We start from the raw sequence: 19,280 nt of genomic DNA, 5'->3' as shown, positions 1-19,280 counted from the left end.
CCAACACAGGCCCATGCATGTATTGAAATCTGATATATGGAAGATGGGACATTACAAATCAGAGGGGAACAATGTTCTATATACTGAATGGTACACCATGATAGGTTCCCAATATAGGGGTGGGGGATAAATAAACCGGAAGAAATCGTCATTTAGGAATTTAGTTAACTACCAAACAATGAAAAGAAAAAGAGGTAAAAAAAAAGGTATAAGCCAGTATTTTTAAACTATAACACAGTAAACAGTTATATAAATCATGTTATTCATTGTGTTTTGCAATCATTTATCATTTTAAAACAATCTAGGGTTAAGAGAGGCTGACTGACCTTTTAAAATATATTAATTACTGCCTATGATTCAGCTCTTAAAAATATATGCTTAATTTGTGATTGAGAAAGGGGATTCATTTTTAAAAATAGCTTTAACATGCCTTTGGCCTAACAAAAGCCAAACATGGGATGTATTTCAAAATCATAGGATTATGAAGATTGGATGCGAGCATGATGAAACAAGATTGGTCATGAATTGATAAGTACTAAAGCAAAATAATGGGCATCTAGGGATTTATTATGTATGTGTGTGTTTGACATTTTCCATAACTAAGAAAGTATTTTTAAAAAGGAAAGAAAAAGAGTGTTTGGTAAAGCATCTCAAATAAGAAAGTTAAACAATAAGTCCCCTACATACAAATGAGTTCCATTCCGAGAACGCGTTCCTTAAGTCCAACTTGTTTGTAAATCCAACAAAGTTAGCCTAGGTACCCAACTAACAACTCGGCTATATAGTACGGTACTGAAATAGGTTTATAATACTTTTCACACATATAATACATACAAAACAAACAGAAAAAATAAAGAAAACATTTTTAATCTTACAGTACAGTACTCTGAAAAGTACAGTAGTACCAGCTACTTTACCTATGCTTTTACACTTGCTTCTGGACATCCTGGGCTTGAAATAAAGATACTGTACTACTGTCCTCTATACAGTTCTGTAAACTACACAAAAGCACAACCACTCGTAGAAGATGCATGCACGTGACAATTTACCCCAGACACTTGAACTTACGTGATTGGACATGCGAATGCATGTTTGCATCTTTGAAAGTTCACAACTTGAAGGTTTGTATGTAGGGGACTTACTGTATAGAACGTGTGTGCTATTATTTTAAGAAAACACACATGTATATATGTGCATATATATGTGTATATATATAGGCATAATAAAATGTGCAAAAAAAGTTATGTTATATATATACACACACACACATATATATACGCATATATACATAATTAACATAACTTTTGGGAGTGGGCAAGTCTGCATTCTTACACGGTCATGTTACAGGTGAGGATCCTGACCTCTCCTGGGTGGTTATCTTCTGTTTGCCCTCCCAGGTCCCCTCTCCACCCTTCTCTGGTGAACTGGAAGGGTGAGGTTGACAGGATCCCAGCCCCTGAGACTTCTAACTGGGTCTGGGCCATGGAGAGCATCAGAGAGATGTTAGGGAGGGAGGAGGAAAGTGAAGGCAGGGGATTTGTTTCCCTGGCTTTCTTCCTGCTAGATAGCCTCCAAGTGGGCTAACTATGACCTTTTACTGAAGGTTACCGTACCTCTCAAGAAGACCAATTCTCCAGGGGTCCTTTTTCTGCTGGGGTCCTGAAACTGATCCCTCTCTTCTTCCCTTTGGACATAGAGATTGTCTCAGCTCAGCTGCTCCTAGCCCCAGATTCCTGCACAGTCCTTCCTATGGGGCTGTACTCACACCCTTGTAACAGTTTGGTGTGCCATCTGTTATCTATTAGGACCCTAATTACCACCCTCTTCATTAAACAATAGATGGTACACAGTTATTATAAATAGAGATGGGGAGATTATTATTCTCTACATTTGCAAATCTTTCCAGTATTGCAGTTATGTCCTAGGTGATTCCCAAACTGGACACAGCAGACACAGGAATAAAGGAAAAGAGAGATGTGCAATTGGGGGTTATCAACTAGATACTTACTGGTCCACAAACCAGTTTCTTTTGCTAATAGACATGGAGGCAACTGAGAAGACAGTCCTTTCTCTGAAAAGCCCCAATTGTGAGAGCAATTCAGCTCTTCTAACTTTCCCTATATCTGAACCTAGACTCAGTGCTATAGGACTATTAGAGCACATCAAATATTGCACTATAGTTACCTGGATACATGTATTTATCTCCTCCAGTAGGCTGTGAGCAATTCAAGGAAAAGAGTCTGTCTCATTCAACTTTATATCCTTGCCATCTAGCACAGTGTCTGGCATATAACAGACACAGTAAATGTTAATTGAATGAATAAATGCCTGCTTGAATAAATGAATGCCAGTGGGGCCAGTGTGTTCCATAGCAGGGCTCTAAACAGAGGCTCTTCTCACCTTCCAGTCGCCATCTGGCTTCCAAAAGAAGCACCAAATCCAAATGTGACCTTGGTACCATGGAATAAAGAATCTTTCTCATCTGAATCACTCTGGCTACATCTGCCTGGCTACAGTCAACATAAGGTCTTGAGGCTGAGACACACCTTCATTTGTTAAAAGGGGGAGGGGAGCAGATGGCAAATGAAGGTACTAAAGCTCATTAATTCCTAATGGAGTTGTCCTCCTGGATGTAATTAGAACAACAAGAAGAGCCAAAGGAGGAGGGTTTGGGAAATAAAGTAGGCAGCTGGAAGAGGTTTATGAACGGTATAAACCCTCAGGGAGCTTTCCATTAGAGAGAATAATAATGTCCACACTTCACAATGGCATCGTTCTCCTCAACCAGCAAAACACATCTGCATACATTATTTCAATAGCGTCTCAGGAAATGATTGTAAGACACAGAGGAGAGTTTTATTTTTCCAATTGTGTAAATTAAAAAAGTTAAACTTCTCCTCAGAGAAGTTAAGCCACCTGCCCTGAGTAACATGGCTAGAAAGTTATAGAATAAGGATGGATTTCAAACATTCTGACACTGAATTTGGTCTCCATCCATTCCATGGCTATAAATGGAGAGAGTGACCTTCAGACCAATTCTAAAAAGCATGTGACACTCCACCCAGCCCAGCTATTCCACGGCATGCTCTTTTCTTCCATGCCCACTACCAATCACTTAAAGACAACCAGTTGCCTTCTATTTTTGATTGGCAAGTGGGACAGAAGTTCTTATGAGCCTAGAGTTTTTATTTCTTTATGTCCCCATGGAAGACCTCAAGCCAAGAGAGAAGGGAACTCTTCCTATTAGACCTGGTTAACTGACTCCATTTCTTCCCACTGTTCCCAACACAAAATAAATTTATTCAAATATGTAGTTGCATTGAAATTGAGAATTACATATTGTACTTTGATCTTATAGGAAGTGTGCAGCATAAATCTGAGATATCAGCATTAAATGCAGAGACTTTATAACTAAGGGCTTGCTAGTAAGCCTGGGTTTTCATACTCAGGTCAGTCTACCCAAAAAGGAGTATGTTACTTGAAAATTGACTCTTTGCATTAAAGTAAACTTGCCCCTTAAAGTCTTCTTCGTCCTCTCTCAAAGACACACAGCTGACTTAGTTCAGAAGCAAGCTGAAAAGAGTAAGGAAGATGTTCTATTTAACCAGCATCAATTGCTTATAACTATCCTGTTCTCAGCATCTTTTCCCCCCAAGGAAGCATTCAGCCAACATTTTTTATTGGACTGATGCCCAGATTGCTCCATTAATTCATGCAACTACCTTTGTTGGAGTGCTCCAGGCATTATTACTCATGAATCCTACAGAGCACAAATATATCTCTAGAAATACTGTCATTTGTATTACATATGACCTTAAAGCATCTTCATAAATTATACCTTCAAAGCAAACTAGAGAGCACTGAAGTCTTTTGCTATGTTAGTCATCTTAGTTTCACTAGACCCATTGTCTTTTCTTTACATATGCAATGTGACTAAATTGGCTTTACTGATCTGGGTCCTTCAGATTCATCAACTTTATCTTAAAGTGTATAAGATATATGATCTTTAAATCTGTAATGGTATCTTTCTGCTCTGTGGGTTTCATTGGTTCAAACTTATCTTCCAATTATGTCTTCCTGAGATGTATTCTAGCTATGATGGGGGCTTCTAGGCTGTGGTTTGTTTCTGGTACTGTATCTATTAAGTAATCAAACCAGAAAAACAACAAAAAATGCGCTTTGGCTTCATATACATTAGACCATTTAACATGAAACCTGTCCATTTTCAGAGATTTGGGCAACAAATATAGTCACTTAATTATTAAATTAGTTACCTTATCCTAAACAATTGTCAGTAGCCCACCATGGTAATAAGAAAGTTCTTTCTCAAAATAATTACCATTTGATTTCCAATTGCTTATAAAACGAGCACTGTTTTCTACCCCAAATTTCCATGAAATCTTTTAATAAATATTCTTGTTTCATATTAGGAGTTTAAATGAATAAAACATTATTCACATAAAAGAAATAAGTACTTTGATCTACTACATTATTTTCAAAAGGAAAGTAGAACCACAATGTATGATGATATCCTGAACATGATCTGGGACACAAAAGAATCAGTATTATCTGTGAAACCCTGAGCAAAATTTCTCTCCTTTGCGGACAGAACGCAACAATGTCATTCAGCTATTTACATATGGCCCAGATACTAATGAGGAACTGTTTCCTGCTTTCTGTGAAGGAAAAGTGAACTATGAATAAATATCACTGGGGTCATTAGCACCTGCACACACAGGTAACTGGTGGCTTGCAACAAAAGAGTGTCAGAAGCAAAATGGATCTGTAGCAGGAAAATCTGTCTTAAGGCATGATTGGGGGTAAAAGACTAACTGTGGATAAATATTTGTGGTGCCTGGCAAAGTTCTCCAAGTTCCAAGATGAGGAAACACCTTTCACATATATATGGAACTTTCCATGAGAGTTCTAGAGCCTTTCAACCTCAGAATATATCTGGCCTATCCTCTTTTCAAAAGGTAAACTGACAGGATCTTGGAGAAATGGGAGTTGAACCTACTCTTAGAGATCTTCAGAGAAGAGGAATTTCAGCTTCCTGGCTTAACTATGTTGCTTCTATCTAGTTTATTTTACATGGCACACTTATCATGCTTAAAAATCAGCCCAAGTCCACCTGTTATTTTTTTAGCAGCATTCACTCATTTATTCAATAATTATATACTGAGCACCTCTTATAGTCCAGGCACAACTTTACTAGCTGGGATTCAAGAGAGAACAGAAGAGACAATAATTCTTCCTCTTGTCGTCTTTATTATTCTAGCAATAAACTGTTCAATTCCCAGTAACATCCTTATTTCTTGTATGAAATTGGGTCAACTTCTTTGACCAAAGCTAGTTTTGTTAGAATTTAATTCCTTTAACAAAAAATTCAGCGACATGAAAACCAACCTTAGTTTTGTACTCACAATTTGACAGCATTTGGGTCTGGTTCTTTTTTATTATTTGTCATTCTCATGTTTCCTAGAGGTGTACCCTGAACTGAAGAACAGTTTCCCTCCATCCTGGAAGGATACTAGTCCAACCGCATATGCATCCCTGAGGGATACAGGTGGAATGTGAAGAAAGAGGGGGCCTAGCCAGCCATATGGCCCATTCAACATTGGGGAAAAATGGAATTGCCTTTACATCAAGTTTCCTAGGGAGGATATAGGGAAGCTTGTACAGAATTACTACTCCAGCTAATCTGTAACTCTTACTACTACTACCATTGTCCTTTGACCTCACATACATTAGAATACTTGGTCCTCACAGCAACTCCATGAGGAACAGATGAGAAAACAGGCTGGAAAAGGTAAGTGACTTGTCTACAATTAACAGCTCTGACAAATGGTGGTGCTGAAATTCAAACTTATTTCAGGGTCCGTCTCATGAAAAACCTATGATGTTAGTTATCTAATAAAACCATAGAAAGGGAGGAAAACCTAGGCAGAACACTCTATATAAATCACACTACATAAATCACAGCAAGATCCTTTTTGACCCACCTCCTAGACAAATGGAAATAAAAACAAAAATAAACAAATGAGACCTAATGAAACTTAAAAGCTTTTGCACAGCAAAGGAAACCATAAACAAGATGAAAAGACAACCCTCAGAATGGGAGAAAATATTTGCAAAATATTTGCAAATATTTGAAGCAATTGACAAAGGATTAATCTCCAAAGTTTACAAGCAGCTCATGCAGCTCAATATCAAAAAAACAACCCCATCCAAAAATGAGAAGACCTAAATAGACATTTCTCCAAAGAAGATATACAGATTGCCAACAAACACATGAAAGGATGCTCAACATCACTAATCATTAGAGAAATGCAAATCAAAACTACAATGACATATCACCTCACACCAGTCAGAGGGGCCATCATCAAAAAATCTAGAAACAAGAAATGCTGGAGAGGGTGTGGAGAAAAGGGAATCTTCTTGCACTGTTGGTGGGAATGTAAATTGATACAGTCACTATGGAGAACAGTATGGAGATTCCTTAAAAATCTAAAAATAGAACTACCATATGGCCCAGCAATCCCACTACTGGGCATATACCCTGAGAAAACCATAATTCAAAAAGAGTCATGTACCAAAATGTTCATTGCAGCTCTATTTACAATAGCCAGGACATGGAAGTGACCTAAGTGTCCATCGACAGATGAGTGGATAAAGAAGATGTGGCACATATATACAATGGAATATTACTCAGCCATAAAAAGAAACGAAATTGAGTTATTTGTAGTGAGGTGGATGGACCTAGAGTCTGTCATACAGAGTGAAGTAAGTCAGAAAGAGAAAAACAAATACCATATGCTAACACATATATATGGAATCTAAAAAAAAAAAAGGTTCTGAAGAACCTAGGAGCAGGACAGGAATAAAGACACAGACGTAGAGAATGGACTTGAGGACACAGGGAGGGAGAAGCTGGGTGAAGTGAGAGTGTGGCATGGATATGTATACACTATCAAATGTCAAATAGATAGCTAGTGATAGCTAGATAGCTAGTGGGAAGCAGCCGCATAGCACAGGGAGATCAGCTCAGTGCTTTGTGACCACCTAGAGGGGTGGGGAAGGGAGGGTGGGAGGGAGACGCAAGAGGGAGGAGATATGGGGATATATGTGTATGTATAGCTGATTCACTTTGTTATAGAGCAGAAACTAGCACACCACTGTGAAGGAATTATACTCCAATAAAGTTGTTAAAAAAACATAGAAACGAATTAAACTTTAACCATCATTATTTCATCCTATAGAATGACATAACCCAAGAGAAAAAGATAGAGGTGTTGAATATCACTCATGCATTTTCAGTTCCTTCTGTGAATCTTAGCTACTGTAATAAAAGCATTGTTTTGAGCATTGTTTTATATGCATCCTCATATAAGACCACACATGCCTGTATCGATTAAAATTTAAAAGAAACAAATATTAACTGCAGATATCTAGTTCACTTACCTTGAACAAAGTAGCTTCAGGTGCTTCCACTTTTGAAGCTGGATAAATATCAGACAGGAACGAAGTTCACTTTAGTTTGGTCCAGGAAGAAAAAAGATTCACAGCTCTGAGAATAAAGAAATAATCAGACCTTGTCAGGGCATTTGGTTCTAATTAACTAGTGACAAAATGGTTCTACACTGCAACTATGTAAAAGTGGCTGAGTTATTTGAGCTAGGAAAGGTCAAAAACAATGATTATGATCAAGATATTATTATTATTGCATATACTTTTGATTATTAGGAGTGAATCTTCCTCTCTCTTTTCCTCATTAAAATTTTATGGTTTATCAATTTAAAGTTGATAAGTGAACAAGATAATTTAACATTATTTTGATAATGGAGCATATTCCTTGTAAAACATAAATCCCTGGAGGCTTTCTCAATTCCCCTTCTTCTATCCCCACAAAGCTGCCTCTGTCTAGTATTGAGACATGGCTTTGTTCAAGAAAGCAAAACAAAACACAAATTATCTAGTGGTAGCAATCTGAATGAAGACCTGGCCCAGAGGACAAAAAATGTGATTTAACATAAAATAGGATGTCATGATCTAAACTACTCATTTGGCATTTACCATAAATCCCCGAGTACCACTAGTTGTCTTTTCAGATAAATTCAATAAAAATTTATTGACTATTTTCCATGTACAAGCACTTTGCTAGATATTAAGAAAAAGGAGGTGAATAGAAGACCAGGCTCTCTTCTCTGCAATCTATCTTTGAAGAAAGGAATATATGCAAACAATCCTGAATAATTTCAGGGATAGAGAGAAAAAATAGCATATTTTTGAAGAGTAATGCTAACTTGATATGATTCTATTTTATTCTTTCTGATCTATTGTAAACCCTTGGAAACCAGAAATTTGTATTTTTCAGAATCTTTGCACATGTGAGTATTTTAATCAGTAGTCCTTTTTAGTGAAGGACAGAAATTGTGTATGTTCTAAGGTACACGTGTAGCCTGATATCAGCTTCAGACACAGTTGGATCAGGCTTTTTTGTTTTTTGTTTTTTTGGTACACGGGCCTCTCACTGTTGTGGCCTCTCCCGTTGTGGAGCACAGGCTCCGGACGCACAGGCTCAGCGGCCATGGCTCATGGGCCCAGCCGCTCCGCAGCATGTGGAATCCTCCCAGACCGGGGCACGAACCCACGTCCCCTGCATCAGCAGGCAAACTCTCAACCACTGCGCCACCAGGGAAGCCTGGATTAGGCTTTTTAAAGGGACATAAGAATTTCTTTCTCCATTCCTTGGGTCTGCTTTTCTCTATATTGGCTTCATTCTTCAAAGATCCTCTTATAGTGGGATTAAAGATAGTCTCAGAAATACTGCACCTGGTTAGTAACCCTGGGAGAAAGCCAGCTTCTCTTCCCAACAGTTTTAGTCCAAAGTCATGGAATTCATTCCTAATGGACTGTTTTATGTCGTGTGCCCATCACCACACAATTCACTGGGGCCAGAGAAATGGACTACACTGATTGGCCAGTCTGAGTCATGTGCCCACTGCTGGAGCTCTGCTCCAAAGCACATGACTGAGAGATGTAGGGAGAGATGCCCCGAAGGGAAACCTAAATGTAGTTACCATAGGAAAGGCAATGTCTCCTGGGCAAGATAAATATCATGTGCCACCACAAAAAGAACTCAGCAAATATTTGTTAATTGATGTATTGATTAGTAAGTCTGGGATAAGTGAAATGATGATAAATACAATGTGTGAAGGGAAACACAGCCAAGATAAATTGTGAAATGGAGCTACAGAGGTGGGCAGTATCCTACGAGGCCTCTTGGAAAAAAATCAACAAAAAGGAGCTGACCTTGACTGTTTGCACTGTTTGAGAAGAATTAACTGAGTCTATAAACAGTAAACAATCCTGAGGGCTTGGTAAGGTGAGTTTGCCTTCTGTGATATGAAAATTGTGTCATAGGTATCAGAAGGTGAACATAGCTAACTGTCCGTGATTGCCACAAAACAAGAAAAATAAAATGAAATAGAAATCTTAAATCAGTCCTTGAATCACAACAGATACAATTATGAAAACTAGATTATATATTAATCAGATTTTCATGTTTTACTTTAAAAGACTCCCCTAAAAAGCCATGAGGAAAAGGGACCTCTTATTTGAACTATGGAATGATCTGAATTGGCAACAATATACCAGTGCTTCAAAAGAAAGTCAATTAGTCCTATAAAAACAGTGTCTAGGGCTTCCCTGGTCGCGCAGTGGTTGGGAGTCCGCCTGCCGGTGCAGGGGACATGGGTTCGTGTCCCGGTCCGGGAAGATCCCACATGCCACGGAGCGGCTGGGCCCGTGAGCCATGGCCGCTGAGCTTGCACGTCCGGAGCCTGTGCTCCGCAACTGGAGAGGCCACAACAGTGAGAGGCCCGCATACTGCAAAAAAAAAAAAAGAAAGAAAACAGTGTCCATAAAATATGTGTAACCTTTGATAATTCGTTATATTTGCAAGGCAGAGGAACCTTTAAAAATGCATCATTTTTTTCCTAAATGACTTAATTTTCATTATTATACTACTTTAAACAAATTTTAATTAATGCATTAAAAGCTTTGAGTAGTTCTTACTTTAACCAACCAGCAACTAGAACAAGTTTCAAGAAGACTTCAAGTCCAGCCACATGCCTCCAAGAAAAGCTACACCTACAGTACCACAGACATATGGCCTCACGTGTCCATCTTGGCATGTCAGAATTCATGTCACTTGCCCAACTCCTTGCAAAAGTCCGTTTTTACATGGAAATGATTCATTTAAGATAATTAGAAAGCCATAAGTTTTCACTTATTCATTCAGAAGTAATTTTTAGTTCCTACAAGCACTGTGCTAGGAAATAGGATACAAAAATGAATATGTCTCTTGCTCCTAAGGAACTCACAGACTGAAGACACCCAGGGGAGCCAAAATTTTCCATACAATCTCAGGAGCATGGGGACAGGGGGACATGCAAGGTAAGAGGGGCTACAAACATCTGTACCTGATCACACTATTTTAAAAGTTGGCCATTCCGAACTAATTCGGAGTACGTTATCTCCAAAAGTTTATATGTTCCTAATTTCTCCATCATTTCCACTCTTAGGCATTCCCTAATTGTACCAAAGGTAGAGTGTGTTTTATATGAAAAAAACTGCTACAGGGCAATCATTGACAGCGATATACTAATATAATACCCAACCAGAGAAAGCACGCTTTGGCATGATAAATTGTTCAAACTATGAGGAGCAGTAGGGCTGAAATGAATCTAGTCATGAACAAAAAAAAAGATTGAATGGAAACAGTTTGTATAAAAGGATACACTTGATATTTTCACTCTAGACATACAGATTAAGAGGCTGTCTATCAAGGTAAATCAATTTGAAATTTGAGACTGATTTTCTCCACCCTCAAGAAATGATTTGCAGGTATTTGAGGCTTTTCGTTTTGGTTTGACTATTATTTCATATTTTACTTGTAATTCTTCTTATGGAACACTAAGAACATTTATTTGTTCTTCAGTCAGGTTTATTGAGGTATAATTTACAGCCAGTAAAATTCACCCTTTCTAGCGTACAGTTCTAAGAGTTTTGACAAATGGATACAGTCTTACAACCTCCACCATAATGAAGATAGAGAATAGTTCCAGCATCCTGAAAATTTTTCCCTGCCCCTTGGAAGTCAACCTGTAGCCCCCTGACAATCACTAATAAGTTTTCTGTCCCCATAGTTTTACTTTGTCCAGAAAGTCATATAAATGTAATCAACAAGTATGTAACATTTTGAGTTTGGCTTCTCTCACTTAGCACAAGGTAAGTGAGATTATCCGTGTTGTGTGTGCCAGGAAATGTGGACTGGCATATTGTCCTTTAGAGTTTCCCTTATTTTTCCAAAGCCAAAGTCAATATGCAAAGCCTGGATCTCTTGCCATTTAGTTTGTCCATGGTTAGGAAGAAACCGAATTATTATTATGGCTGTTTGTTTTCAGCATAGCAGGGAAAGAATAAACACTCTCAGGGAATAATCATAATCTGTGATTATTATAGGCACTAAGTCATATGTTTGTAAGACCCAAACTTTTGTTAGTCAAATGACTGGGCACTAAAATTAATTCGGAGACTCAAGGCAGAGTTTAAGTGTGGTTTTCCTTATTTTTTCATTATTGCAATAGCAACGGAATACATATTTGTGACTTAATGGTACAACACATTAGTTTTCTTATCTGACCCACCTTTAACAAAATGGAATTACTGTAGAGCCAAAGGAAACAAGAAGGTAAATCTCTTACCAGGAGTAGGAGAGAACGGATAGAGACCCCTGTAACCTAAACCTTAGTCATTCGAGTGCCACCTTCATAATTGTGCCTCTACCCACACATTACCCATATCATTATTTATTTAACAATTATACGGGTCACAGTTTTACTTAGATAAATTTATTTTCAACAGGACATTTTTATTCCTTACTCTTTTAAATGGAAATCCCTTGCCATAAATAAAACTATGAAAAATATCCAACAATATAAAACTCTACCTATATGAGTCAATGTACCTCCCCAAATCATCCTGAGTTCTTGAGTATCACTGGTGGAGCCCATGTACACACCCACACATGCTTTTGGAAACACAGCAATGAGAGTAGCTGTCCCATGCTTTAAATGCTTTCTCCTTGACCATGTATTCTGTGCACACCAAGGCAAAGAGTCTGCTCAGAGATAGAGTAAAGCATTAAAACCTATTTAAAATAACAAAGTACGATATGTCTTTCTACCTATGTCAGGCATTGGAAGCCTGCAACTTATTTGCCAAACAGGTTACCAGGGCTGATTTTTATGGAAATACGGACCAGATGCACCTTCTTCCTCATCTCTTCAAAGTGGCCCTTCTGAGCAAGGCCAAGGCCAGTGTGATTCAGCAACACCCACGTTTGTTAGGGTATCTCCTTACCCTAGACTAAAAAATGGAACAGAACCTTGGCCCCAAAAGACTTAAAGAATTTATTCACCAATTCATATCTTTATGCTAGTATAATCATGTATTTGATGGTTGCTATAGAAATCTATGTAGACAATCATCACATTTTTAAAGGAAATACATTACTGAAATTTCTTCTGACCCGTGGTCACTATGCTCTTTGACAAGACAGTTGACCTTCACGATGTTAATCATCTCATCTGTTTGAAAGGGACTAAAATGTTTGCTCTGCTTCCTGTTTAATAAAGCTATCAAGTGGATTAATGAGAGAAAACCTCTAGAATACTCCAAGCTCTTTCCAAAAAGGCAGCAGTAAAACAGCAGGTGCCTCTTGTGAACATACATTTGTCTTCTTCATGGAAACTCATCCCGAAGGACATCGGGCTTCCAGCTTATATTTAATTGGCTGATTATGTTGACACTCTTGAGCTCCTTGCCAAGTTACAGGGAAGAGTTTTCTTGGAAACCATAGTTCCCCAACTTTCTCCAGCTATGCAGTTTAATTACATCTAGCAAAATGACAACAGAGCTCATAATTAGCCTGGAGATTAATTACTGCTGAATCAGTCCAAACACCACAGCTACCAAATTCAACACAGGTGCTTAGACGAAGAGAAAAGAGTTTTCTCAATACCCAACAGAAGGTGGATATGGAAGGTGTGCTTTATGACTCTTCCCATGAGCTTAAACATACAACCTGTGCAAAATGTCTTGTGTCTTTACAGCCAGGATGCCCCTAAATATTTTAAAAAGAACCAGACTCAAAAACATTTCAAATACTGATATCACATATTTTGAAATGTGCAGTGACTGGGGCATACTTTCTTTCTATGCAAATTTCTTCAACCTAGAGCTCCCTTTCCCCTTCTCCTTTGATTGAGGAGTCTAAAAATCCTTCATAATTCATCTACTGTTTCTAAACTATGAATGAGTGATATAGAGAAAATTATAAAGCAAGCGAAAAATCATGCTGTACCTCGTGTTCATCCTGTGACCTCTAAGAGTGACTATAAGCCTGTAGGGTAGGTACCACACTCCCAGAGAGTTATGAATGCATTGTCAGATCAAAGGCTTGAAAGCCAACAACCGCCCAAGGGAACCTCCTATTTTCTCTCAGAGAATCACCAAAAGAGGAAGAAGATAGATTAGGTAGGTAGAAAAAGGAAGGAGTTGATCCCATTTAACAAATGTTATCCATTTCCTACCCCCTCTATGTACAAGTCACTTAAGGTATGTTTAAATATATGCACACCTAGAATCCAAAGACAAATTAAATCCCCAAGTGATTCTAACGTGCAGCCAGAGTTGAGAACAGCTGGTCTGGAGTAACCAAAAGGTCGGCCAGATGATATAATTGCATGAGACTCAGGGAATGGACAGAACCAGGTAAAGGAGAAGGAAGGAGGAGGCCAGAAAGAATGGAGTGACAGACCAGAACTCCAGAAGCTCATGTTCCAAAGAAGCTAAAGGTGTGTGGCAACAGACGAACACTCAATTCTTAAACCGTGTAAGAAACAAGTACACCGTCCCCTAACTAGAGGCTGATGAGATTGTGTTGAAGAAGCACTTTTAATGGATTTGTAGGATGCGTCTGTTTGCTGGTTTGATTTTCTGTTGGCTTGTTTGTTTGTGTGTTTAGAGGAGTTAGGGGTTTTGCTGCAAATTTTTAAAAATCATCCTAATATTGACTAAAAAGAAAAACCATGTTCATACAACCCAAAGGGAAATCCATGGAAAGGAAGGAGGAAATTGACATCTAGAGAAGGCCTTGTGGAAAGATCCAAATAAGGGAAATGTATACAAATGCACAGCCCTGATGCTTGTACCTTGCTTACACCAGGACTGAGGGGAGCCGCTGCAAAGCCATTTGCTTGCACAAGGCTGGAGGAAAGATTACATGGCTGCCAGGAGAGGAATGTTGTCAGAGCAAGTTCGGAACCAGCTCAGCCATGCTCTCCAGTGCTGGGAGGCTCGACCACTGTGCACGCAGCCACACCACCATCTGTACAGGGCTGCTTCTCAGTGCTGGGCCAAAGCTGAGCTACACCCCTGCCCACGCCCCACAAGAGGAGGAGCAGGCAACGTTCTAGAACACAGCTCTGTCCACTGGAGAGCAGGCATATAAGAGCCATGAGGCGACCTCCTGGGACAGCCTCTGTGTGGGGGCACACGTGCCCACATCAACACATGGTAGGAAATGGCTCTCAGAGAGATGTGTCCCCTTCACTCTCAGTTCTTGAGGTGGCATTGCTCAGGTTGGCTTGGTGCACCTGTGATTTGAAATCCGAAGACACGTGTTCAAGACTCAAGTCTACATCTCACTTCCTGGATGACCACTGGCAAATCATTTCTGTGAGCCTTAGTGTCACCATTTTGTAAGTGGAGGTAACAGAATTTTAGAGTTCATCTAAGTCTAAGCATATCATTTTACAGTTGAAACTGAGAACCAGAGAATGTGAAGTGAATGCCCACCTTCAGCCAGCTAATGGATGGCTAAGCAGAATTCACACTCAAATTTCCCAGCTTAAGTTCAGTTTTCTTCCCTAAGCACTGCAATCTTCTGCCTCAATACTTCCCCTGACTCATAGGATGGGTTTAAGAAAGGATATTAGGAGGGTAAGAGCTTCTGATTCAAGATGACGGACTGAAGACACACATCATGTCCAATACCTCCCGAAAAGCCCATGGAACTTATGGAAAAGATTTTTAAAAGAAGGAGAAAGGGGAAGAAGAGGATGAGAAGGGAGAAAAGGGTACCAGCAGTGAACTATGATCTGTGAACAAATCCTGGAAGATTGCGAGCACATTGGGATCCGATTGGTAGAGAAAATTTTTCAAAAATAAAAAACCAGTTTAAGTTAAAAAGGGTGCCTTCATCAATAAGAACATTATTAAATATATTATATTATAAACAGGATATATAATATTAAATTTAATATGAATGTATTAACTATATATTTATAAATAATATGTAATATTAAATATATTTTAATTCATATATATATAATAGACTACTACTATGCAGCCTTTGGAATTCACAGAAGTAGGGAAGATCTTTATATACTGACATGGAAAGATATTAATTATGTAATGTCAAATGAACAAAAGATGTCAAAACGATACAAATACAAACCTATTTTACGTGTGCATGTCGTATGTTCCTATAGTAAAAATGGCAAATGCTTACAGTGCTTGTTATGTAAATAACAAGCACCATTGTGTACATAAGAAAGAGAAACATGAGAAACAGAGAGGTTAAGTAACTTGCCCAAAGTCACAAAGCTAAAATTAAGTGGAGGGGCTTGGACAAATCAAGGCCATGTGGCTCCTGAGTTGATGTCTTTCCCAGCAACACTCAGCCTGTCAGAACAGCATAGATAGCTCTGAAAGGATACACATCCTGGTATGAGTTAGGGAGGTGAGGAGTGAAGACTCCATTTTACTTTTACGCTTCCTATTGTTTAATAGTCTTCAATAAGAATGTATATTTTTTTCACTTTGTTTTAAAACTTATTATACCGGGGCTTCCCTGGTGGCACAGTGGTTGAGAATCTGCCTGCCAATGCAGGGAACACGGGTTCGAGCCCTGGTCTGGGAGGATCCCACATGCCGCGGAGCAACTAGGCCTGTGAGCCACAACTACTGAGCCTGCGCATCTGGAGCCTGTGCTCCCCAACAGGAGAGGCCGCGATAGTGAGAGGCCCGTGCACCGCGATGAAGAGTAGCCCCCGCTTGCCACAACTAGAGAAAGCCCTCGCACAGAAACGAAGACCCAACACAGCAAAAATAAATAAATTAATTAATTAAAAATTTTGTTTAAAAAATTATACCATAAAATTGGCTCATTTTTGAGGTACACTTTTATAAATTATAGCACATGTATGGGTTCATGTAACCATCAGCACAGTCAGGATACAGAGCAGTTTCATTACACCCAAAAAAACTCCCCATTGCTCTCACTTTATAGTCACACACTCTCCTGGCCTCAAACCCCTAGCAACCACTGACCTACTCCCCATCACTATACGGATGACCCTTGAACAACATGGGTTTGAATTGCGCAGGTCCACTTATATAGGATTTTTTTTCCAGTGGTAAATTCTACAGTACTACACGATCCAAGGTTGGTTGAATCTGCCAATGCAAAACCGTGGATGAGGAAGGCTAACTCTAAAGTCATATTCTGATTTTTGACTTGTGGGGGGGTTGGCATTCCTAATTCCCATATTATTCAAGGGTCAACTGTAGTTCTGATTCCTTGAGAAAATCATGCTCTATGTAGTCTTTTGACGTTAGCTTCTTTCACTCAGCATAGTGCCTTTGAGATTATCCAAGTTGTTATGTGCATCAAAAATTTGTTCTTTATACTGCTGAGTAGAATTCCATCACATGAATGCAGCAGTCTGTTTATTCACTTGCCCACTGAAGCCCACATTTAGGCTGTTTCTAGTTTAGGGTGATTATGAATAGAGCTACTCTAAGCATTTGTGTAGAGTTTTTATATCAACACGAATCTTCATCCCTCTTGGGCAAATACTTAGGAGTGTGCTTGCAGAGTCTTATGATAAGTATCTGTTTACCTTTATATGAAACTGTCAAGCCGTTTTCTAGTGTTGCTGTACAATTTTGCATTCTCACCAGCAATGGATGACAGTTCCTGTTGCTCTACATTCTCACCAGCATTTGGTATTTTTAATATTTTAATTTTAGCCATTCTCATAGGTGTGTAGTAAGAATATATCACTTAAATTGTTAAAAAAAAATGGAAAAGAATTGAACAACATTGGCAAGTATAAAACAAATAGGTTATCTCCTAAGCTGACGGTGGGAAGAAATACAAATAACTGTTTTGGAAAATTCCATTCATCCATTAAATATTTCTTGAGCACCCAATATATGTGTCTGCTGGTCTCCTCACAGGCATGTTTCAAAGCCTTAGGAATGTTCATGTACTTTATGAGTTTACTTTTCATTTTGTCATCCCTATTTTCTATTTACTTATAATACCCACAGTTTCTGTCACACAACACAAATGTAGTTTTAAAAAAGTAGAGTTAAAAAAAGATAACATATTTAAATTAATTATTATTTATATTAATAATATGGTATTTGGGAAAACATCGTCCTCTACAGTTACACAAGATAAAAGGAAGTCCAGATAGAGTGTACTCAGCTATAGAACTTTACCTGTTTGTTCCACCCTGAATCTATCTATGTCTTGTCATCTATCAAAAGCACCATAACAGGTAGAAGAGTTAGTTTATTCCCTACAAATGCCTTGCGAATGCTTGGCAATGAGAAATTAATTAGAGAAGATATAAGGGCCAATTGATTTTCTGGCCGCCAACTGTCCACTTTGCGGATTATTTATGGAAGCCAGAAAATAGAAAAAAGGCAAAGACGTGTGCCTGGGCGGGAAGGCAGCAAGGGGCTGCCCAGGAATTCAATTACAGTAATCCCTGCTGGCTCAGGACTTCCTTGCATCTTTGCCATGTCCTCCTCACCAAACCTGGGCCACCTGGGCCAAGAGACTGAGTGTAATGCATTAGCGTCCCAAAGACCTCTTTCTCCTGGTTTTGTATAGATTGTCAACATCTTCAGTAGTACAGAGAGAGATGTGAGAAAGTCCATTTTGAAAAGAAAAATTCATATTACGAAAAGGCTGACCGGGGTTCCCTAGTGGCACAGTCTGCCTGCCGATGCAGGGGACACTGGTTCGTGCCCCGGTCCGGGAAGATCCCACATGCCACGGAGCGGCTAGGCCCGTGAGCCATGGTCGCTGAGCCTGTGCGTCCGGAGCCTGTGCTCTTCAACGGGAGAGGCCACAACAGTGAGAGGCCCGCGTACTGCAAAAAAAAAAAAAAAAAAAAAATGCTGACCAACATGGCCCCAGACTGAAGGAAAAAAAATCAAGAAAAGAAATTATTCTCAAAAATTACATTTACCCAAGTAAAGTATATTCAGGAAAAGACCTGCATGTCTCCCCAGGGTAGTCTCGTGTTGGTCCCTGACCCCAATTCTCCTAAACCAGGGGAAATTTAACTAATCGGTTAGAAATGCTTTTCATAATTCCTTTGTGTAGGGTCCTAATCACAGAGGCCTAGAATTTTAAGTTGGTTGAATATGTGATTTTATATTTTAGTTCAGATTTCATAGATGGGACACAGAGGCTTCGAGAAGGGAGCTGACAGCAACGTCAGAGCAGAACCACGACCAGAAGGAAAAGTTTTCAGACATCCGGTCTGTAACATGGGTCAAACTTATCTACTTTCCATCACTGTCCTGCCTCGTCAAGGAGAGCTATTCAAATGCATTGCTTTTGGAGATTATTGCCATCACCTATGACAAATGGTGTTTATAATGACATTTCCTTGCAGAAATGCCCCTCAAGAAAGCAGAAGGAGCAGGAAGAGGAAGAGGAAAATCTTCAAAATGCACATGAAAAACTACTGCAAAGTAGTTGAGAAAAACATTTTTTCACTAAAGTAGGTTTTAAGCACAAATAGCTCTTTTTTTTTTTTTTTGGTATGTGGGCCTCTCACTGTTGTGGCCTCTCCCATTGCAGAGCACAGGCTCCAGACACGCAGGCTCAGTGGCCATGGCTCACGGGCCTAGCCGCTCTGCGGCATGTGGGATCTTCCCGGACCGGGGCACGAACCCGTGTCCCCTGCATCGGCAGGCGGATTCTCAACCACTGCGCCACCAGGGAAGCCCAAATAGCTAATTCTTAATGAGATCCAGCTGATCCTAAACATTTTACAATTTCACTACATCATTTTCTAGTATTCCTGTCACATGGATCAAGGTTCATAATACAGCTACAAATT

General features: G+C 39.2%; 1 long non-coding RNA gene across 2 annotated transcripts in view; it reads right to left on the bottom strand.

Moving 5' to 3' along the window:
- The window catches only part of LOC308627517, a 43,206-nt gene extending 35,640 nt beyond the window's left edge, over positions 1-7,566 (bottom strand). For both annotated transcript variants that reach the window (XR_014017412.1, XR_014017413.1), the window contains exon 1: positions 7,462-7,566. This is a non-coding gene — a long non-coding RNA (uncharacterized lncRNA). The remainder of the gene's footprint in view (positions 1-7,461) is intronic.
- Positions 7,567-19,280: the final 11,714 nt, after the last annotated feature.

The sequence above is a fragment of the Mesoplodon bidens genome, assembly GCF_964165515.1.
Source record: "Mesoplodon bidens genome assembly, chromosome: 14".
In the NCBI taxonomy this organism is placed as follows: Eukaryota; Metazoa; Chordata; class Mammalia; order Artiodactyla; family Ziphiidae; genus Mesoplodon; species Mesoplodon bidens.
This window is presented reverse-complemented; position numbering and strand designations above follow the sequence as displayed.